Source organism: Bidens hawaiensis, unplaced genomic scaffold (assembly GCF_021521415.1).
Source record: "Bidens hawaiensis isolate Kalapana, Puna unplaced genomic scaffold, B.hawaiensis_p1.1 tig00035032_1, whole genome shotgun sequence".
Classification (NCBI taxonomy): Eukaryota; Viridiplantae; Streptophyta; class Magnoliopsida; order Asterales; family Asteraceae; genus Bidens; species Bidens hawaiensis.
This window is the reverse complement of record NW_027496080.1, coordinates 85365-109306: the sequence shown is the minus strand read 5'-3', so window position 1 is coordinate 109306 and position 23942 is coordinate 85365. Positions and strand designations below refer to the sequence as shown.

The 23942-nt window shown below is 36.6% G+C and overlaps 1 long non-coding RNA gene and 2 pseudogenes across 3 annotated transcripts; all 3 read left to right on the top strand.

The window, feature by feature from the left end:
* Positions 1–566: 566 nt before the first annotated feature.
* LOC143586872 (external alternative NAD(P)H-ubiquinone oxidoreductase B1, mitochondrial-like) lies at positions 567–5537 on the top strand (annotated as a pseudogene). The gene is made up of 8 exons (XR_013144776.1): positions 567–697; positions 2842–3121; positions 3205–3882; positions 4366–4470; positions 4541–4804; positions 4894–5015; positions 5091–5210; positions 5282–5537. The product of XR_013144776.1 is annotated as an external alternative NAD(P)H-ubiquinone oxidoreductase B1, mitochondrial-like (transcript).
* A 1927-nt stretch (positions 5538–7464) lies between these two features.
* Positions 7465–9133, top strand: LOC143586875 (uncharacterized). The gene is made up of 3 exons (XR_013144778.1): positions 7465–7848; positions 8152–8204; positions 8799–9133. It is a non-coding gene; the product is annotated as an uncharacterized LOC143586875 (long non-coding RNA).
* A 4023-nt stretch (positions 9134–13156) lies between these two features.
* Positions 13157–22939, top strand: LOC143586874 (external alternative NAD(P)H-ubiquinone oxidoreductase B3, mitochondrial-like; annotated as a pseudogene). Its single transcript, XR_013144777.1, has 12 exons — positions 13157–13248; positions 13398–13672; positions 13751–13945; positions 14020–14163; positions 21098–21119; positions 21457–21541; positions 21631–21850; positions 21943–22047; positions 22122–22376; positions 22450–22571; positions 22647–22766; positions 22836–22939. The product of XR_013144777.1 is annotated as an external alternative NAD(P)H-ubiquinone oxidoreductase B3, mitochondrial-like (transcript).
* The last annotated feature ends 1003 nt before the right edge of the window (positions 22940–23942 follow it).

The following is a 23942-nucleotide window of genomic DNA, read 5'->3' as shown; positions in this document are numbered from 1 at the left end:
TGGATGAGAGAGAGAAAGAAAGAATGGTATGTGGCTTGAGGAGAGAGAGAGAGAGTATGTGTTTAAATATATATATGTTTATGAATCTGCGAATGATTTTCATATGTATTGCTTAAATCCTGATAATGTTTGATATAATATAATAAGTGTTTAATTGATGTTTATAGGCATGACACATAAGTTGACACATCAGCTGAGTAAACTAAGTAAATATTATAAAGAAAGCCACGCCAGTGTCTCCACTAACGACGTTAGCCTTAAGTTAATGGGGAAGTGATAAAAACAAATAGGTTGAAAGTTTGAGTGCTGACAGACAAAGCGAAAATTGAAATTGTTATCTACCAACGAAAGAAAGTTAAGAGTATTAAAAACCAACAAATAATAAAAAAAAAACTAGAAATAATGGTCACACACTAGACAAAGGGTTAACAACCCAAAGTGTGAGAGTAGGGAGAGCATGAAAGGTACATGATAAATCAAAACATATGATTATTATATTCCATGTGTCGATTAATATGAAGTTTAATTTAATACTGTAACACTTAATAATACAACAAGAGACCATTTTCAAAGTCTCATGTGAGCAGAGATTGATCAATCAAGAGTCAACATTGACCATGGCCATCGTCTCTTACTTGAACCGAGCCTTTAATGGCTTCTCATCTTCTTCCAAGCTTCTCCTCGTCTTCTCCCTCAGGTTCACTACTTATTATTATTATTATTATTATTAATTACCAGTAGTAGATCTAATTATTATGCGGTTTTTTCCAAGGGTTAAGTTTCGACTGTAGTTCAGTTGATGGGATGATGTGTTAGATAATAATAATAATAATAATAATAATAATAATAGATCAAGTTATGGTGAACAGAACACAACTGTTTGATTAGCAACCTTTTTAGCATCCAAATTCTATTTTATTTAATCATTACTCTTTGCTTTTGTACGCACTAGTAGTAACTGACTATCTATTTATTAATCTTAATCAACTATATTATTATATGCCAATTCTCACTTTCCATTTTCCATTTTCCATATGATGTTGCACTTGGTAATATTGGAACAACTCTCCCGAACTTTGATATAGGCGGTTTTACTGATAAGGAGACCGCCCCCAAGAAACCTCAACAAACCTTGGCGAGTGCTCTTTATGGTAAACACGTACATGATTTGGAGGAGCGGTTCGATATGACCTCGAGACAAAAGGCAGTTTTAGCTTGTCTAAAGGGGGCTCATGCCCAGGATTTTTTGACTGTTGTGCCCATTGAAGGTCTTGGGCAACGGATGTCGGCAGTTGAATACAGAGCTATCCTTAAATACCGGCTTATGATTCCCCTTTTCCCTCCAGATGAATTATGCCCCATTTGTAAAAAAGCTTGTTTGGATAGATTCGGTGAGCATGCCCTCCATTGTAAGGAATTGCCGGGATTCAAGTATCGTCATGACTGGGTTAGAGATGTGTTATGAGATGTGCTTAGACGTCCGGGATCTCAGCCAAGAAAGAGGCACCTGTTAACTTTTTGACTGATCCGCGTGAGGGAAGATCTACCCTGCGTCCTGCGGATGTTCTTGTGTTTGGCTGGGCAGGGGGTAAGCATGCGTGTGTTGACCTCACTGGGGTGTCCCCGTTGGTGGGGCTGAGAGACAGTGGCTTCGTACCGGGACAGGCGGTTTTGAGAGCGGAGTCTAGGAAGGTTGCTAAGCATGAGACATCGTGTTTGGAGAATCAGCACGTGTTCATTCCATTTGCCTTTGACACTTTTGGATCCCTAGCTCCCGAGGCGGTTCGCTTCCTGGAGCGGGTGCAGAAGGTGGTCCACAGTGACTCGCAGAGCCCGAGGAACCAAGGATTTATATTTAGTAGAATAGGCTTTGCGATTCAAAAGGGGATAGCGGCGCAACTTGTTGCTCGCTTACCCATTATCCGATGTAGTTCGGTTTGTATTATATATAAAAGGATCAATATTTTTTCAAAAAAAAAAAATATGATGTTCCGTTCTCTGTTCATTTGCAAATATGATTAATATATGAAAGTATGAAACCTTTTTCTAATTTATGTTAATTATCAACTTGGGTTTTTTTAATTAGCTCTAAATTAGAATAAGCGAACGAGAATAATTGGAGAACAGGTAGTTAGACTGTCTGCATCAGTTCAGGGCAATTCTTTTCACAAACAGCCTAGTCAGCATGCCACATCAGCTTTCCATTCATTCTTTCCACAAACACTTTTTACCTACAACAATAACATATTCATTCTTCACACAAACAACCTCATAATTTCCACATCACCAACATTGAGGACCCACCAACCACCATCCTTCACCATCCTTGAGGAAGGATCTTCAAGGATGGATAACTCTCCACAATACATGTCATTTCCATCCTTCTAACAAATCTCCTCCGCATAAGCTATGGATGGCCTTGATGCGGAAGGTCTTATAGATCTACTAAATATAGTAATTTGTTAGAAAAGAAGAGTAGATAAAAAGGTTTAAAAGGGAAATCGATTTTATTTTAACAAGTTAATTGTCAAAGATAATTTAAAATCAAAATATTTAACTTCAACCCACTTTTTTAGAAACTCTTAAAAGGGGTTAACAGGTTAACCCAATTTTTAACTGGGCGTGTTCAGGTTGACCCATATTTTGAGCAGGTCGTGTTGAAAACGGGTTGTGTCTTCCGACCCAAAACCTGTATTTTTCTCATGTCGTGTCGGGAATTGCCGCCCCTAATCTTATACCATTCCTAAATGCTAGGACCACTAGTTTTAAAGTTTAACATAAATAGGGATCACATATGTCTTGTTGAATGATCATATGTTCCATCTATTTTGATGTCTACAGTGGTGGTGGACTTCTTGCTTACTCAGAATCACAACCAAATGGTCCCACTCCCACAAGCAACATAGAACACGAACGATTAACAACTAAGAAAAAAGTGGTTGTTCTTGGAACCGGATGGGCTAGTACAAGTTTCCTCAAAGATTTAGATATTACTTCATATGATGTTCAAGTGGTTTCTCCTAGAAATTATTTTGCTTTCACACCATTGTTACCTAGCGTTACTTGTGGCACAGTTGAAGCACGTAGCATTGTGGAGCCCGTTCGTAACATCATTAAAAAAGTAATACGTGCTTTCAATTGTTTTTCCATCTATTCTAAATGAACTTTTTGGTATATATGATTTTGTTTTTTTTATATATATAGAAAAATGGAGAAATTCAGTTTTGGGAAGCGGAATGCACGAAGATTGATGCAGCAAACAAGAAAGTTATGTGCCGGTCGGTTATTGATTCAAATTTAGTGGGAAAGAAAGAGTTCTCTCTTGACTATGATTATTTGGTTGTTGCAACGGGTGCGGAAGTAAATACCTTTAATACCCCTGGTGTGATGGAATATTGCCATTTTCTGAAAGAAGTTGAAGATGCTCAAAAGATTCGTAAGAGTGTAATTGACTGTTTTGAAAAGGCTGTTTTGCCCGAGTTGACCGAAGAAGAGCGAAGAATAAACCTACATTTTGTAATAGTTGGAGGTGGGCCCACTGGGGTAGAATTTGCAGCAGAATTACATGACTTTGTTCATGAAGATTTGGTCAAATTGTATCCTATGGTCAGAGATTTGGTTAGAATATCAGTTATTCAATCTGGTGATCATATATTGAACACGTATGACAGTCGAATCAGTACGTTTGCTGAGCAAAAGTTTACTAGAGATGGTATCGATGCGCATACGGGATGTCGGGTTTTAAGTGTGTCGGATAAAGAAGTCAACGTGAAAGTCAAATCTAGTGGTGAAAATGTTTCCATGCCTCGTGGAATGGTTGTTTGGTCAACTGGTGTTTCTACCTGACCCATTGTCAAGGACTTCATGGACCAAATTGGCCAGGTTTGTTATTAGTTTATTAATTTGTTTTTTGTTTATTGATTATTGTAGCCCTGCTTGCGGTGCGCACATATGATGTATATATGTGTGAACCCTCGGGTGGGCAAAAGTGAAATTGCACTAATTTTGACGTTATTTTACTAATCTCGTGAAAATAACGTTAAAAGTGACGGACGGTTAATCAGGCATCATGTAGTGGCGTTGATAGCTGAAAGATAAAGGTACATGCACCGATTAGCTGGTGTCCCGATGATTGAGTGCTATGTGCCTTATGTCCAAGGCTTGATGCAAAACTACTATCGAGCCGGGGGTCTCACCGGAAGCAGCCTCTCTATCCCTATGGGGTAGAGGTAAGGCTGCCTACATCTTACCCTCCTCAGACCCTACCATAGCTTTGCTATTGGTGGGATATACTGAGTACGATGATGATGATGATGATGATGATGTTTATTGATTATTGATTTTTGATTTATTATACGTTTATAGGGAAGTAGGAAGATTTTAGCTACTGATGAGTGGTTACGAGTAAAAGGATGTGAAAATGTTTATGCTATCGGTGATTGTGCGGCCATTGATCAGCGCAAAGTCATGGTATTTAATATTTTCTTATTAATTTGTTAACAGAATTCCGTCACGTTTGGTGAATAAATATACCCTGTAGGAAGATATTGGTGCGATATTCAATGCTGCTGACACGGATAAATCAGGCACGCTAACTGTTGATGAGTTTCAAGATATTATTGATGACATACTCATGCGTTATCCACAAGTTGAACTTCATTTACAGAGCAAACATCTTTCTAATGTGACCGATCTTTTAAATGATACGGATGGAAATGCAAGAAAGGAAGTTGACATTGAAGGGTTTAAATTAGCTCTTTCTGAGGTTGATTCTCAGATGAAAAGTCTCCCTGCATCGGCACAGGTAAATCATATTCCTCTTTATGGTATTGTTTTTGAACAAAATAGATAAAAGGGCATATCAGTCAAGTTTTATAATGATCTATGTGAAAGGTTGCGGCCCAACAAGGGACATATCTATCAAACTGCTTTAATAAGAGGGAGTTGGCCAAGATTACACCCGAGGGCCCGCGTCGTTTCAAGGGTACCGGGCGTCACGATTTCTGCCCGTTTAGGTATTATTTTTGGCACTGTATTTTCTTATTAAACGTGATGGTTTTCTGACTGTTTTTACTTTTTTATTTTTGAAGGTATAAGCATTTTGGGCAGTTTGCGCCTTTAGGTGGAGAGCAGGCTGCAGCAGAATTGCCAGGAGATTGGGTTTCAGTGGGGCGTAGTACACAATGGCTATGGTATTCTGTGTATGCGAGGTAATATAGTTTTCTTCATATTGCATATGATATGTTTCTGTATATGATTCTTTTTTTTTGGACAAATGCAGCAAGCAAGTGAGTTGGAGAACAAGGGTGCTAGTTGTGTCTGATTGGACGAGGAGATTTATATTTGGTAGAGATTCGAGTCGGATTTAGTTGATGTTGGGCCGGGTTTGGTTCTTGTTTGAGGCAAAATGGAAGTGAATTGTTGTTATGTTTGAGTGTTTTTGTGTTTCTTGAGGAAATATGTAACCGATGTCCGTATAGAATTCTGATCTTCATTTGTATCCTGTTATTCACATTTGTGGTTTTAATGTTATTGTGAATTTGTGTAATACTCAGACATTCATAGGATATATACCTAATAATTCAGTATTATGCTCACGACTAGTTATCCTTCTCTAGCTATTAGTTATTCAATTTCATTTGTTACGTTGTCAGTTATTTGTCTCCAATAAGCCATCGCTTCCCGATGCCTCTAAATCCCAGTTTCATCTATTCTACAAAACTCTTGTGGCTTGGTATGTTTAAAGTTTTCGATGTCCGAAACAGTGAAAAATTAAATTATGTTATGTATTTGTTACATCTAAAATTATTTTCATTATTTCTACTTATCAAATTTCGAGGTCGAAATTTGATTTAGGAAGGTAGAATTGTAATACTCGCTTATTTAAAATATTTGAAATAATAAATATTATTATGGATATAACAAAATATATAAAGTTGAGTTGGATAATGTATTTTATTTTATTTGAGCTTCATGAAAATCGTTTCATACCACAATGATTTTATAAAGTAACATAATTATCTTACAAGTATAAATGTAAAAGCGATAAGTATTAAACATTGTGAGGCATATATGCACATGTGAGGAAATTGAAAGAAGTAATATACACTTAAGAGAATAATACCTATAAGATAAACTTTTTGTTGGAGATTTTTGGATAAATACAAATAGTTTAAAATCTGTTATCCCAACAACTACGTAGAGATATGCTTTGTTTAGCTATGTGTATCAATTTGGCTTATACACCAATATATAAAGCTTGATTGAACCACATACCTAAACACAATATTTTGTTGTGCAACACTGCCACCCTCCGTCACCTTTCAAACGCCACTCACACCCATCGCCGCAACCACCGGTCATAGCCACCACGGCCGCCGCGTACCGCCGCTCCATACCGTCACTGTTGCTTACCATCTGACATGCTCCGCTTTTCAGTGATTGTCACGCGTTCGTGTTCGATTTAGATACGTTTGGGCTCGGGGCTATTGAGGTAATAGCCGGCTCTCTGTTAATCGTTTGTTTGCATGAGTAGTCTGGTTGAGTTAATTTCGATTCGTTTCCGGCGACTAAGATGTGAATTTGATTTTGGTGAAGAACATAAACATAAATGATAATTTTGTCACTCAAGAGTTTTGTTTTTATCACACTTTAAACCCCAAACAAAGTTTTGATAAATAGTACATATATGACTTTATATAGCATATAAGCTTTATATATACGCTAAAAGTATTTAATTCAATAGGAAGGAAGTTTCAATACAATTTAGGAACAATTACAGTGATAGGTCGCCATGATTAGTGTTTATATATATATATATATATATAAAATTGGTTGCATGAAATCACCAAGTTATTAGATAAATTGATTTACGCTGAAATATGTTATAATATATATATACTAGTTAATTGGAATGATTAAAATCTACCTCCCGTTTAAATATTTAAATTAGTTATATTATTTTAATTAATTGACTAAATGAGACCTTATGGGTGGTTTGTTCTAGTCAAAACTGGGAGGTTCAAATAAAGTACCTATTTATATGTTGCCGGAAAATCACTCAACTGATAAATAAGATAAATAGGTTGAACTTCGTATATTTTAATCCGGAGAGTAATTTATTGTAGGTTTTCACTACTACAAAACTGCAATTTAAAAGCGGTTCATTTTTTTGTATTTAAAGCGGTTAACAGCAAACACCGCTTCAAGCCTGCTCAAAGAGTTATATAAAGAATTTAAATCACATAAAAGTTTCATGTTAAAAGCGGTTTCCATGTTACCACCTCTTCAAACCCACTTTTTTTTTCCCAAATCTTTCAAACTTTAAACCCTAAACCCCAAACCCGCCATCGTATTCATCTCCTCAAAGCGAATCCGTGAACCACAAAGCCAGCCCTAAACGAACCGTGCCATCAATTTCATCTTCACTAGCCAAACGACGAACCCTAAACGATTGGAGATTTTTGTTTGTTAGAATAACTATTTGGAGTTGTTTAGGCATTTGGTCCCTAGCTTGTCGGTTTTTCTGTTATATAATACATGTGAATGCCTACAAGGGGTGTTTGTGAATATGCCATTTGTTGTTCTCTTTTTTATTAACTTGATTTATCTGTATCTGTAACACGAAAATGTAAATTTGTTTCCTAATATGTGTTAGATAGATGGATTGACACTTTAGTATGTTTACAAAAAAGTCAGTCTATTTACTTATGTATTGTTTACTTTTTAACTACTGCCTCTAGATATGTTACTTGGTTTGGAGGAGAATTAAGATTAAGGATTTCGTATCACCTTGCTAATAGTGAAGTTCCAACGGGAGAGTGGGAAATACAATGGTCACAAGTTAAGGTAAGTATTTAATATATATTATTTATTTATTTGTAGATAAAAAACTCCGAGTCATCCCACCAATTAGCAAGTGACTCGTTTACATGAGCTAGTCGAGCTCTAGCCAAGCTTTGGCCCGTTTAAGTAATTACACGACCTCGTTTAAATTTGTTCTCAAAATATATAAAAATAATTAAAATCGTATATAAATATATTAGTAAATAACAAGCGAGTCGAGCTATAGCTTGAAACAAGTTAAGCTCGTTTACACCCACATATACGTGTGTGTGTGTTTATATTATAACAACTTGTTTGTTGTTTTAGTGAGCAATCTGGAAGTTGATTGAGTTCAACCGCTTTCTACGTTGATTTGTAATGTAAGTTTTTATTTTATTTTTATTTGTACAATGCACCGGTATTATTTTATTTTTATCTGTACACTATACATTAGGTTTGTTTTGCGCTTATTTTGAGCTCACAAGTCGGGTTTATTATTAGGGCTTGTGTTGTGTTGTTCGGGTTTTATTCTAAAAACAAAACCCGAACACTTATTTTGTTGGTGTTCAAAAGTAAAAATAATTAGCTAATAGCTAATATTTGAAGCTATCGACATTTAAAATTTCTTTATACTCATGTGATACTATGGTCATTAGTTTGTGTTTTATTGCTTATATGGGTTTGTTAGTTGTAGCGAATGTGTACACAATATTTCTATAACAGTAGGTTAGATTACCTTTACTTATCAAGGGTATTCTAGTAGTTTGGGATTAGTTAGAATATATGTTTTGGTTATTCGGCGTTCGACATGTTTGAGTCGGGTCCGGTTTTAGAGGCAACGTGAAAATAATTGTCTACATTTTTGTTACGGGTTTGTTTCGGATTGGGTTGTTTTTTGTTAAGTTTTGTCAGGTTCTTATACATAAGATTGTGGTTTTGTTCGGGTTATTTTAACTTTATTTATTTGTTTTTAGATTTGGCAAGAATCGGGATTGGCTACGTTCGCGATCGACAACACGATAATGAGAGTAATGCCGCCTCTTGCTTTTTGATTGATTGTTTGAAGGCAGCCCCATGTTAAGTTAGATGTATATGTTTTTTATATTGTTGAATTCGGAAAATTTGTATAGTTTTCGTACGGTTGAGTTTGGAAAATTTGTATGATTTTGGTAATATAAGCAATGTTTTTCGTTGCATAATAATTATGTTAATGTAGCAGTTTTCATCCAGCTAAAAGTGATTAAATTGCAGAAGGAATAATAATTAATAAATAGGTGGAATAATGGCAGGTAAAATAAATTTGTAAAACAAAGGCAGCTATTTGAAGCGGTTATCACAAAGAAACCGCTTTAAATTAAGCACCGCTTTAAACTCAAGGGAAATTCCAAAACCGCTTCAAAGTGACCAAAAAATCCATTAACAGCGAGCTCCATAAAAGCGGTTAAAAACCGCTTCAAACTCACCATATAACCGCTTCTAAGCTAACATATTTGTAGTAGTGTTTCTTTGTTGTTAACCGCGAGTTGAGTTGGTTTACTTTTCGTGCTAAACTAAGGTACGGAATCTGGTTTCTGTCACTCATAGTATAAATTATATTCCGTTACTTCGTTACGGTTTCTGTTTCCGTTTACACTTAGTATTGACTCTATTCCGTTACTTTGTAGTACGGATTTTTGTTACGCGTCAGTTATATTTTAAGTTCAGTTATTTTATATAATATATTTTAGTTATATGGTTTTAGTTTTTGTACTCTGTTACCCGAGCAATTTCTGACTTGTCGTTGGGGCGTCAACGGCATGGCACTTGTCGTGACAGTGCATAATTAAAGTTCACGGCGTCTCTAACTAGTACTTGTGAAGTACTAGGGCCACTTAGGGACGTATGGATCGATCCTAATTCTGTTCTGATTTCTGACTTCTGATTTCTGGGGGATGGAACAACGCATGTACGCCACACGTGCCATCTCATTGGTGCATAGATTAGCTAACTGTGTACCCCTCTGTTTCTTGCTCTGGGTGTTTCTGTTTACATGACTTATTTTATTAATATTATCATACCACAAGTTGAGTAGTTTAGTATATGTATATGTTTCTGTTATAGTTTTGATATGTTTAAATATTTACCTCTGATAATGTTCCGATCGTGGATCGGATTTTTGGTAAGCGTCTGTTTCTGATTTGGTGTTGGTTCCGAGTTTATATTCGAATCGGTTTTTGGTGTCAACTTAGTTCAGTTCAGTATGTATATTTCTTTACGTATGTCCGTCTTTACATAAACTATTGTTCTTTCCGTTACTGGGCAATTTTTGGCTCAGCAATATTTTCTTGTTTTGTTTTCTTATTTTGTTTTCAGGTAATTCAGGACTCAGGGAAATTAGTGATGAGAGAGAATAATGAAGTTCAAGCTTTTAAAAGTTAATTCATAATATGACATAGGTTGCATTGAATTTTATTGTATTTTGGATTGTGGCGTTGATTTGATATCTCTAATAGTGACATGTCAGCCCGTTTCGGGTTGGGGTGTTACAATTTGACCTTGTTACCTAGTTTATGTTAAAAAGTGACTCGTTTGGCATTATATATATCTTTTTTCACATTTTATGGTTACATTTTTGACATGTATAAACTGTATATAACTCGGCATTTTAACAATTATCGTTTAGATGTTTCCTACCATCTTTTTAACTTGGCTTGGAGATTATGAACATGATTATAATGCTTTTAGGGATGTATTGCAGCACCGACGAAATTTGAACAGGCTGATTAAAGAAATAATAACAAGATATGTACTCTATTTTATTCTTCAAAATATTAAAGTCAGGCATGGTGAACTCCATTTACTTTTTTACTGATAAAATTGAAGAAAAATTTAAGTTTTGTCATGATTCATAAATTGAAAATAGAGACATTAAGGGTTAAAATGACACCAGGAAAGCAAGAAGTAAGGAAAACTATTTTCGATTTTCAACAAAGTTAATTGACAGAAACACAATCTCCATTTCGATTTACAGTTTTTAAGTCAATATACAAATAAGCATGGTTATCCAGTATCATAATAAATCATGTGTTTGAAAATGAAAGATATGCTGAACAATTTCTTTCTGTCCCACATCAGAAACCAGAAGAACATGTTCCTGTTTATAAACAGCAAACGGCAGTAACGCATCGCCGAGCTTTGTAACGTGAGCTTGTAACTCAAGTGAGGCCATTAAAATGGTTGGACTGCGTTTGAACCTAGACTGGTTGGGTCAAGCTGCTGCAAAATCTGGCTTGCCTGTTCCAAGTCTTGAGTTGGGTCATGTGGTCCAAGCGAAGGCTTGGGCAATGTGGTTCCTAGAGCAGAAGGCAATGCGACAGGCTGGTTTCACAGAGCATCGAAAACCTCTCGCTCTAGACAGCAGAAGGATTACGAGTCAGTGCAGCTCTAGATAGTGGAAGGATAACGAGTCAGTGCAGTCTTAGCCCGATTAGCCAGCTTGGTTCTCTCAAATATCTTTTATGACAAATATCTTCTGAATTCTATCTTTTTTATTTTCTTCTTTAAATATATTTTTTTATTAAATATATTCTGAACTACTTATTTCCATTATTTTTGTTAATATAATCTGAATTAATTTCTATTACCATTCTTTTAACGTATATATTAAATTATATTTTAAAATTTCCTATTTTTGCTAATATAATCTGACTTTTTTTTATTACAATCTTTTTCCTTATATATATATATATATATATATATATATATATATTTTGAACTATTTTTTATCACCATCTTTAAAAATATATATATAATCTGAAATATTGTTATAAATTTGTTCCCGTCCTTTTTGTTTAATGTATTTGTTGTAATTTTAAATATTTATAGATATTTTAGGTGTTTTAGCATCTCAGATATTTTCGATTATTGTTCAGACACTTTAATTATATTAAAATATCTTTGACCATTTTAGATACGATCTTATTTGACCAGAACACCCCAAGGTTATTAAATGTCCTAGTTGACTAGAGGGGCCTATTAGGAAATTAAATAACAAATTCCAGCAATGAACACACATGCATGCACACATACTTCCATATATACTCCTTCGTTATTACATCTATAATATATATAAACGAAAACCAAAAAATCCTATGTGTCGCGATGTGGTCGCTCCCCCTTTTTTTGGAGTCACCAAATTTGCTTAATTTTTAAATGGAGGGCTTTTCATGCATCTGACCCGAATTCATGGGTATGGGTATTACCAAACCCAGAAATTCCTTAAACGGGTTATAACATCTCATTAAATTAAAAATTATTCTCACCAAATTATTAAGTGAAAATCCTATAAAATAGGATATACTAAAAATTAATATTTTATTTATTTTAAAAAAGATATATATATATATATATATATATATATATATATATATATTATTAAATTAAAAAACCAATTTGATAGTAAAAAATAAACGGATCTTGGGTCTCATCAAACCATAGATATATTATTAACTTTCATAAATATTATATATAATTAAAAAACCAATTTTATAGTAAAAGAAATAAACGGGTCTTGGGTCTCATTAAAACCATATATTTTTAAATCGGGTTATAACATCTCATTTATTTGTCAAACAATTTATCATCAAACCATAAGTATATTATTAAATTTCATACAATAAAAAAATGTAAATGCAAAAAATAAATAAGTATTGGAACAAATAATATAAAACAACCCCCGTAAATTAATTATATTAGTTTTTTCATGACTTACTTCCCAAACCCGAGCCAGTCGTCTGGATTTTTCTTCTGCTCGATCAAGCTGAAACTCGAGTTTTTCCTTAACTTGCATCTTCTTCTTTTCAATCTCTTCTTCTCTTGCTTGAAACAATTCAATATACTAAAAATTATTATATGACTTTTTTTAAAAAAATAATTGTTATTTATAATTAAAAAACAATGTTATAGTAAAAAATAAGCGGGTTTTAGGTCTTACCAAATCTAGATAACTTTTAAACCGGGTTATAACATCTTAGTTATTTATGAAACCTTTTTATCGTCAAACTCTAATTATATTATATTTTAAAATTCATTACAATAAATAAAATTAAACCCAAAAAAGTATATAAATATTAAAAACGAGTAATGTAAAACAGCCCCTGTAATACGAGCATAAAAACTAATATATATATATATATATATATATATATATATATATATATATATATATATATATATATATATATATATATATATATATATATATATACACACACGTACATTCTTTCTTACCAATTCAATTAAATTCAATTCAATTCATAGGGGTGGCTAGGGTTTAACTAGCAGTACAGTCGGCATGAGGTACTACTCGTTCTAACAGAGAGCCTCCAATGGTTTCCGTCATCATCCTAGACTCTCTTTGTTTCTCGTCGCCGCCGCTACTCTCAGGTATTAATATTAATTTTATCAGATATGCCCTTTGAATTTTTATTCTAATCTCATGATAATATGATATGCGTTTATTTGTTCTTAAAGTGGTTTAGATGTACGTCTGAATGACTCACGAACTGATGTTTTGGTTTGGGCTATGTATGCAGTGGTGGTGGACTCGTGGCCTACACTAATGTGAGGCCAACTGGTAGTGTTTATGCGGATTCGGCTCAATCTAACATCAAAAGAAAGAAAGTTGTAGTTTTAGGAACCGGTTGGGCGGGCACAAGCTTCCTGAAAAACTTGAAAGATCCCTCATTAGATGTTCAAGTTGTGTCCCCTAGTAATTATTTTGCGTTTTACCCCTTTGTTACCAAGCGTTACAGTTGGCACTGTGGAAGCTCGCAGTGTAGTTGAACCTATTCGCAACATTGTCAAAAAGGTACTATTAATTTGTAGTTGATGAGCTCTAGTTTGCTTTTGTGTATACCTTTGTGAAATTGTGAAATTTCTATTGTAGAAAAACTTGGATGGTTGTTTCAAGGAAGCAGAATGTTTCAAGATTGATACTGTTAACCAGATAGTCCACTGCAAATCCAGTCAACATACCAACGAAGAGTTTACTGTGGATTATGATTACCTTGTGGTTGCAATGGGAGCACCCGCAAACACATTTAACACTCCTGGTGTTGTTGAAAATGCTCATTTCTTGAAGGTATTGTTATCTTTTATGTTATTGAGTCACAAATAGAAATAGCCAAATAGGTTTATTCATCATTTTCTTTGCAGGAAGTAGAAGATGCTCTTAAAATCCGTAGGAGTATTATTGATTGCTTTGAAAGGGCAAGTCTTCCGAGTGTAAGCGAGGAAGAAAAGAAAAGAATTTTGCATTTTGTGGTGGTCGGAGGTGGGCCCAATGGGGTGGTGTTTGCAGTGTAACATCCTGATTTCGGTTTTATTAATAGAATAAATATCGTCTATTTTATAGTGGGCCGTTATTGGTTTAGAGAAATAGAATACGAGTTGGGCTAGTGTTGGGTTAAATGGATATGGATTATGGACTTGGATTATGAAAGAAAGAGGAAAGGACCATGGGCTTAAGCCCATGATCCATAATTATATAAACCATTAATCCCTCATTTAATTCATTCTCACACATTCCATACACCACCCAAAACACACACTTAAGATTTCTCTCTAGTTCTTCCTTATCTCTAGCCGAAATCAAGAAGGAAACCGAGCACCGGTCCGAGGTAACGATAGTTTAATATTGTATGAGCTTAACCCGTTAGATAAAGTTGCGAAACAACGAGACGACACCGTTAAACCGTTTAAATCACGAGATCCGGGTGGAATCGGGTATAAACCGAACCTATGATGAGCTTAGGGATCACCCTAGCTCAGATCTGGATCGAACGAGGCGAAAAACGGTGAAAAACGAGTTAAAAATCGTTTTTTCCGGTGAGTTCGCGTTTTTCCGGCGGCCTTCCGGCAATGACGGCGCCGGAAAAGTAGTACGAGGTTAAGGGTATGTCAGGGAATGTTCTGACATTCTCTGACCTAACCCTAGTTCGCTAACGGGAATTTAGCGAATTAAGGGTGATTCGTTAAGTAGATTCGCTGAGGAAAGATAACGAACTAGCCTTAGTTCGTGTCTTGATTCGTTAAGGAAAAGATAACGAATTAACCCCCCCCCCCTTTTGTTATAGCCATTCGTTAAAGAAGATAACGAATTAGAAGGTCCAATTCGTTACTTGAACTGATTCGCTATGTGGACTGGTTCGTACAAGGACGGATTCGTCAGAGGTCCAGTTCGCTAGAGGGCTCAGTTCGTTACAAACGACCAGTTCGCTAAGATAAGTCAATTCGTTAAAGATTGAATAACGAACTAGAAAGTTTAATAAAATGACAGAACAGTCCCTGAACTTAGAAAAAGAATGATTTAATTACAAATAAACCCTTGAACTTTTAAGTAGCATATTATTCAATGATTCAAAATGCTAATGGAAAATGTGATAAGACAGTTAATGAAAATAAAATTTTTCCAAGCTGACCTGGCAGCTTAACCCCAGCCAGGGGCTCTGCCCCTTGGACCCCGCTAGGGGCTTCCGCCCCTAGAACCCCGCTGCCAGGGGCGCTGCCCCCGGACCCCCGTTCGTTGAAGGTAATAATTAAACTAGAAAGACTGTTATGTTGTGGTCTCCGATCCATCATGGGTCGGGTCCGGTTTAGACGAATAGACAGAATTAGGAGATTAAGCTGTTTGAGTTTTGGCCAAGCCCAAAAGCTCTAATCAGGCCCAGTTTAGTTAAAGGGTTAAACCCTAATTGTCTAGTCTATATATTCTCTCCTGTACTTGTAAGTTGGTATCACTCAATAATAAGAAAACCCTAGTTATCGACAGTGGACGTAGGTCATACACCGTGACCGAACCACTTAAATCCTTGTCTCTTTCGTTTATTCTTTCGGTTTTACTATTGTATTTGTGTTTGTGTGTGACTCCGAACCTAACAATTGGCATCAGAGCCTGGTTCTCGATTATACACACAGTTCCGCCGCCGCTGCTCCGCTGCTACAGTTCCACCGCCGCTGCTACAGTACCGCTGCCGCTGCTACAGTCCCGCCGCCGCTACAGTACCGCCGCCGCCGCTGATTAGGGTTCCGCAGCTGCTGGTTCGTTTTTTCTGATCAGTTTCCAGTCCTTTTATTCCTTGGGTAGTTTGGTTGTTTGCTGTAATAAAAACTCAGTTTGGATAATGGCTGAGGACAGAAAGATCAAGATTGAGAAGTTTGATGGTCAGGATTTTGGATGGTGGAAAATGCAAATTGAGGATTTGCTATGTCAGAAAGACTTAATGGAAGCACTAGAAGAGAGGAAACCGGAAAGTATGAAAGATGATGAGTGGAAGGTACTTGACAGAAAAGCCATAGCTGTTATTAGACTCTCACTAGCTAAGAATGTGGCATTCAATATTGTAAATGAAACTACCACGTATGGTCTTATGAAAGCCTTGTCAAATATGTATGAAAAGCCTTCTGCATCAAACAAGGTATTTCTGATTAGACAGCTAGTTAACACCAGAATGAAGGAAGGGGCATCTGTTACCTCTCATGTTAATGACTTCAACACTATTATTTCTCGTTTGTCTTCTGTTGATATCAAGTTTGATGATGAAGTTCAAGCGTTACTCTTGTTATCCTCGTTACCCGAAAGTTGGTCAGGGACTGTTACTGCAGTTAGTAGTTCTTCTGGGAATACTAAGCTTACTTTTGAAGGAGTCCGGGATTTGATTTTAGGGGAGGACATAAGAAGAAGGAATTCTGGTGAGACATCTAGTTCTATATTGAGCACCGAAGGGAGAGGTAGGAGAAGAGAGAAAGGTAATGGCAGGGGTAGGTCAAAGTCTAGAAGAAGAAGTCAGTCAAAGCCCAGAAAAGACATTGAGTGTTGGAATTGCAAAGAAATGGGGCATTTCAGAAACCAATGCCCTAACCCCTCAATTTCAAAAGAAAAGAAAGAATCTAAGAAGGAAGTTAATCTGGCCACCGGTTCAGATGATTCAGAAGGTTCAGAAGAGACTCTTATCTGCTGTGTTGAAGAATCAACAGATTCATGGATTATGGATTCTGGTGCATCTTTTCATGCCACTTATAGCACGAAGAAGATGAAGAATCTCCGAACAGGTAATTTTGGTAAAGTTCGTTTGGCTAATAATCATGCTGTTGATATCACGGGGATGGGGGATATTGAACTAAAAACTTCATTGGGCACCTCATGGACTCTAAAGGATGTTCGGGTCGTTCCTAGCCTTAGAAGAAAGCTAATTTCTGTTGGGCAGTTAGATGACCAAGGATATGATGTTATGTTTGGTGGGGGTAAATGGAAAGTTGTGAAAGGGAATCTTGTGATCGCCAGAGGTAAAAAGAAGGGCACTTTATACATGGTTGAAATTCCAGCTGATGGGGTAAATGCAGTGACCAGTGGACCGAGTCAGTCTAGTTTGTGGCACCAACGACTCGGCCACATGAGTGAAAGAGGGATGAAAATGCTCGTTGGTAGAGGAAAAATTCCAGAACTGAAGAAGGTTGAATCTGAATTTTGTGAACCATGTGTTTTCGGTAAAAAGAAGAAAGTATCTTTTGTGAAGACCGGAAAACAACCGAAAGCTCAGAAATTGGAGCTTATTCACTCTGATGTCTATGGACCAACTTCAGTCTCTTCTTTGGGAGGTTGCACTATTATGTCACCTTCATTGATGATTCGACACGCAAGGTATGGGTTTACTTTCTTAAAAATAAATCTGATGTTTTTGATACTTTTAAGAAATGGAAAACTGCTGTTGAATTGGAAACTGATTTGAAGGTGAAATGCTTGAAGTCGGATAACGGTGGTGAATACGTTAGCAAAGAATTCCGTGATTATTGTGAAGAGTACGGTATTCGGATGATCTTTACAGTCCCTGGCACTCCTCAACAAAATGGAGTGGCAGAACGAATGAACAGGACGTTAAATGAAAGGGCAAGAAGTATGAGACTTAATGCCGGGCTTCCAAAGACGTTCTGGGCAGATGCAGTTAACACTGCAGCTTATTTAATTAACCGGGGATTGTCAGTACCGTCGGGTTTCAAGACACCAGAAGAAGAGTGGAAAGGTAAAGCTGCAGATTATAAGCATTTGAAAGTCTTTGGGTGTAGCGCTTATGATCTAGTGAAAAATGACAAGCTTGATGCTAAAGCTAAAAAATATGTTTTCATTGGATATGGGTCAAACGAAATGGGCTACAGGCTTTGGGATTTAGAAAGCAGAAAAGTAGTCAGAAGCAAGCATGCAACTTTTAATGAGGCTGAGTTATACAAAGATAGAAACACTTCAAAATCAAGGGTTCAGAAAGAGCAGGTTGAATATGAAATTGATGCTCAGAAAAAGACAGTTGAGTCAGCTACCGAACCCGAGACAGAAACTGAAGAAACCACAGTTCCTGAATTTGAAGATGATATTGGTGGAAATGAAGAGTCAGAGGGAGTCTCTGACAGTGGGAGTTCAGAGTCTGAGGATGAACAGTCTCCGCAAGAGCCTGACCCGCCTCAGCACTGGGTTAGGAGGTCCACCAGAGTTTCTAAACAGCCGGTACATTACAAACCTTCAGTTAATTATCTCCTTTTAACTGAAAATGGTGAGCCAGAGAGTTATTATGAAGCACTTAAGTTGAAAGATTCGCTCCAGTGGGAGCATGCTATGAAGGAGGAGATGAACTCTTTGAGTAAAAACCAGACATGGGTTTTAACCAAGTTTCCACCAGATAAAAGAGTTCTACAGAATAAATGGGTCTATAGAGTCAAGGAAGAACATGATGGGTCTAAACGATACAAAGCTCGTTTAGTGGTCAAGGGTTTCCAGCAAAAGAAGGGAATTGATTATAATGAAATATTCTCTCCAGTTGTGAAGATGACCACCATCAGATTGATCTTAAGTATTGTTGCTGCAGAAAATTTACATCTAGAGCAATTAGATGTTAAGACAGCATTTTTACATGGTGATCTTGACGAGGAGATCTATATGGCACAACCTGAGGGATTTCAGGTTGCCGGGAAAGAAAAATGGGTCTGCAAATTGAAGAAAAGCTTGTATGGTCTGAAGCAGGCACCTAGGCAATGGTACCTAAAGTTTGATGATTTTATGGTAAGAACTGGGTACAAGAAATGCGAGGCCGACCATTGCTGCTACTTAAAGAAGTTTAAAGGCTCATATATCATTCTACTTCTTTATGTAGATGATATGTTAATTGCAGGATCTGATATGAAGGAGATTCGCAAGTTGAAGAAACAGTTGTCTGATGAATTTGAGATGAAAAATCTTGGTCCAGCCAAACAGATTTTGGGGATGAGTATATCCAGAAAGAAAGATGGCTCCATAACACTATCCCAAGAGAAATACATAGGGAAAGTGTTAGAAAGATTCAGGATGAATGATGAGAAGACTAAACCGAGAAACACACCTTTGGGAAGTCATTTCAAACTTACCAAAGACCAGTCTCCCAGAACAGAGGAAGAAAGAACAGAGATGGCTAAAGTTCCGTATGCATCTGCTGTTGGCAGTCTCATGTACGCCATGGTTTGTACACGGCCAGACATTGCTCATGCTGTCGGGGTAGTTAGTCGTTTTATGTCGGATCCGGGAAAGGAACATTGGGAAGCGGTGAAATGGTTACTCAGATACTTAAAGGGTACTTCCAGTTTGGGGTTATGTTTTAAGGGGAATGATACAATTCTCAGGGGTTATTCAGATGCTGATCTGGGTGGATGTAAGAAGACGTTTAAAAGCACTACTGGTTATGTTTTCACAGTTGGGGGAACAGCAGTATGTTGGATGTCCAGACTTCAGAAAAGTGTTGCTTTATCAACCACTGAGGCAGAATATATGGCAGCAGCCGAAGCAAGTAAAGAATTAGTATGGTTGAGAACTTTTCTTGAAGAGTTGGGAAAGAAACAGGCAGAGTTCTTCTTATATTGTGACAATGAGAGTGCAGTGAAACTTGCGAAGAATCCAGTCTATCATTCGAAGACTAAGCACATCGGGAGGAGATATCAATTTGTCAGAGATTTGATCAGTGATGGTGTTTTCAGTTTGAAAAATATCTCAGGTGCTAAGAATCCAGCAGATATGTTCACCAAGCCGGTGATGCTGGATAAGCTGAAGCTGTGCAGAGCTTCAGCAGGCCTTCAGGAATAATGTTGAGAAGGCGAAGGGTAACTAGGAGGTGCAAAACCAGATGGGTTTTATTTTACATGTACAAGGCAATGCAGGTGAAGACATTTTACGTCTCCAAATGGGAGCAGGTTGAAATGTTTGACGCATCCAAGTGGTGGTTTAGAGAAGATGTCTCGAAGCCCAAGTGGGAGATTGTTATGTTGTGGTCTCCGATCCATCATGGGTCGGGTCCGGTTTAGACGAATAGACAGATTTAGGAGATTAAGCTGTTTGAGTTTTGGCCAAGCCCAAAAGCTCTAATCAGGCCCAGTTTAGTTAAAGGGTTAAACCCTAATTGTCTAGTCTATATATTCTCTCCTGTACTTGTAAGTTGGTATCACTCAATAATAAGAAAACCCTAGTTATCGACAGTGGACGTAGGTCATACACCGTGACCGAACCACTTAAATCCTTGTCTCTTTCGTTTATTCTTTCGGTTTTACTATTGTATTTGTGTTTGTGTGTGACTCCGAACCTAACAAAGACGATATGTGTAGTGATAGTTATTGATACGTATAATTATTATACAGTTAGTCGCACACAGCTAAAGAAGGGGATAACCGTAAACGGTGAACGCAACCGCCTTGAGGTGAGTTTCTAGCCCCACTTCCTTGTTATGTTTTCGGGGCTGTGTGCATACTCGATGTGATAGTGAATACACTTATCTTAAGTGATAAGTGTATGCCTTGTATGATTTACGTATGATGATTGCTTGACGGTGCGTGAACGATCTTCGGATATTGCATGAACCGTCAGGTGGTTGTTAAGATATGATTGATAAGTATGATGAGAGATATGATGTAGGTATGAATATATGATGTATGCATAATGTATGTATGTTATGATGATGGTACGTGAACGCTCTTCGGAGATTGCACGTATTGTCAAGGAAAGCATGTATGAACGGGTATGGTACAGTTACACGAAACAAAGGGACCAGACCCTTATAATATCTGTGATGTTAGGGACCATACCCTTATAATATCTGTGAGGTTATAGGGCGAAAGGCTCTTTAAAACGTATGATTATGTATGTAAAGGAAGTATGAAGGTAAGAATGAAAGTATATGCACTTACGTGTGTATGTAAGAAAGTTAAGAGGTTAAGTATGAAATGTAAGAAGGTATTGTACGATTATGTGATTAACTAGAACTCACTCAGCGTAGCTGACTTTTAGTATGCACGCAGATGAGTAGGATGAGGCAGCTCGCGTGAGGAGACACGTGGCACTGAATAAAGGGGCTGGCATCGGAAGACTCAAGACGTTTAAGTTTAATGTTTTGTTTATTTTGAAAGACAAGATGTTGCTTTAAGACAAGAGGTGTTTTGTTATGAAATGTTTTATGAAAGCTTTTATATTCCGCGAATGTTTTAATTAACTCTGATATTTAGAACTGCGTTTATGAGTAAATCCAACAAGAAAGTAGGGCTACCGGTAACGGGGCCTTACATGCAGCCGAGCTTCATGACTTTTTTTGTATGACGATTTGATTAAACTGTACCCTGATTTGAAGGACTATATGATGATAACACTGCTTGAGGCTGGTGATCACATATTAAACATGTAAGGAACTTAAATTTCTAGATATGAAATCATTAGTTATACATTTATATACATGATGGCTTGACTAAACTATTGTGTTGGTAATGCAGGTTTGACAAAAGAATAACTGCTTTCGCCGAAGATAAGTTCCAGAGAGATGGCATTGATGTGAAAACCGGGTCAATGGTTGTCAAAGTTTCTGACAAATCAATATCTCTTAAAGAAAGAGCAACTAGGGAAACTAAAGATTTACCTTATGGGATGGTTGTGTGGTCAACTGGAATCGGGACCCGCCCGGTTGTTATGGATTTTATGAAGCAGATTGGCCAGGTTAATTTAATTTCATGCAATGCAATGCATTCATTTTCTTTCTAATACTTTAATCAACTATAATGGTTAGTAATCTGTTTGTTGAATTACAGGGAAACAGGCGAGTAATGGCAACTGATGAATGGCTTAGAGTGGAAGGAGTGCCAAATGTGTATGCACTTGGTGATTGTGCTACAATAAATCAACGTAGAGTAATGGTATGTTTGTGTTATTATTATTAGTTTATTACTAAAGGAAAACAGAAGTTTTATTGAGCAAATTGTGTTTACAGGAAGATATAGCAGCCATATTTAGCGAGGCAGATAAGAACAAAACCGGGACGCTGAATGTTGCAGACTTCAATGAAGTAATCAATGATATTATCGAGAGGTATCCTCAAGTGGAGCTCTATTTAAAGAGTAAAAAGTTGAAGAATTTGGTTGAGTTACTGCAGAGTAATAAAGATTCTCGACTGAATATTGAGAAGTTTAAGTCAGCACTTTCTGAAGTGGATTCTCAAATGAAGAGTCTTCCTCCAACTGCACAGGTGAATCCGATTATTCGAATAAAAACTAACCTGATCTTGGTCTAATGTAGTATAGAATCTAATGTTGTTTTAGGTGGCGGCTCAACAAGGTGAATATCTAGCCAAATGCTTCAACCGGATGAAAGAGTGTGATGAGAATCCTGAAGGCCCGATTAGATTCAGAGATACTGGACGACACCGTTTCAAACCGTTCAGGTAATTATATCTTTTGATAATTGTCTAAAGTATTGAAGTGTAAGCAACAACCATTTTGTTATGAACTGAATGAAGGTACAAGCATATGGGGCAGTTTGCTCCACTAGGCGGTGAACAAACAGCAGCACAACTGCCAGGAGATTGGGTTTCAATTGGGTACAGTTCACAGTGGCTTTGGTACTCTGTGTATGCTAGGTACATACTAGATTGTTCATTTTTAAAGTTGTTTAATTAATACAGTAATAATGTGTTTACGATATGCAGCAAGCTGGTGAGTTGGCGTACAAGATTCTTGGTGATTGGCGACTGGGGAAGAAGGTTTGTTTTTGGAAGGGACTCCAGCAAAATATAAGATATGAGAGAATTATTATAGTATTATGAATCTACTGATAGGTGATGTTTTTGATTTTATTATTAGAAAAGGGTTATCATATAGGGAGGTTAAAACTATGAGTGGTTGAAGAGAAAGTACATGTAATTTGAATTTTGTTTTGAGAAGATGATCAAAGTGAGGTGTTTATTTTTTGGTCTGGAGCCTTTCAAATGGCGTATTATGTTGTCAATGGTGTATTACGCACTCACATTTTTTAAAATATTGTTTTTATTTTCATCTTGTTAATCAAGCTGCCGATGTTTACAAAATACAGCATTTACTATTGTCATATTGTAAAACAAATTTTCCTTAGAGAGAGATGTTTTGTGGAAGAAGACCAAAAATGAATAATCATTTTGTATCATCATACCATGTCAAAATAGACCGGTACAAAAGCAAAGTGTTACTTTCTCTTAACACCAATGCACCATGATCCCACTAAACAAAGTAATTCGGTTTCGGTATATATTCTTTATGTCATAAGTTATGCATTTAAACTTTCGATGGCTCTCTATGAGTATTTTACCAGATATCTTTTGAAGCCAAGCATCCTAGCAAAATGATAGAATGCATTGACACCAATGACACCATTACTTGTTAAAAACATACAAATAGTGATGAATGGTGGTTGGAATGAGTTGTTAGCCGGTTTTAGAGTACGTTTGGCCACCATTCCCCGGCTAATCTGCTATCTCCTTTCTAGTTAGTAAGCGGTAAAGGCAATAAGAGGTTTATGTACCTTGAAGACACTACTAAAATTCAAACAACAATTAAACACATTCTACCATTGCTCATAAGAATTGTTATTAATGCTTTGACTTTTTGACAAGTTGACAACGTTTTACAATCAATTGGACTTACGAATCAATTAACTAGAAAGAGGGATTGATATAGTCTCAACATTTAATGTTTAAAAGTTACATAATAATTGTTATCCTAACAAAGAAAAGTCTTCAAAAGGTGGTTATTAAATTTTGAAGAACCTATCCATCCTTCTC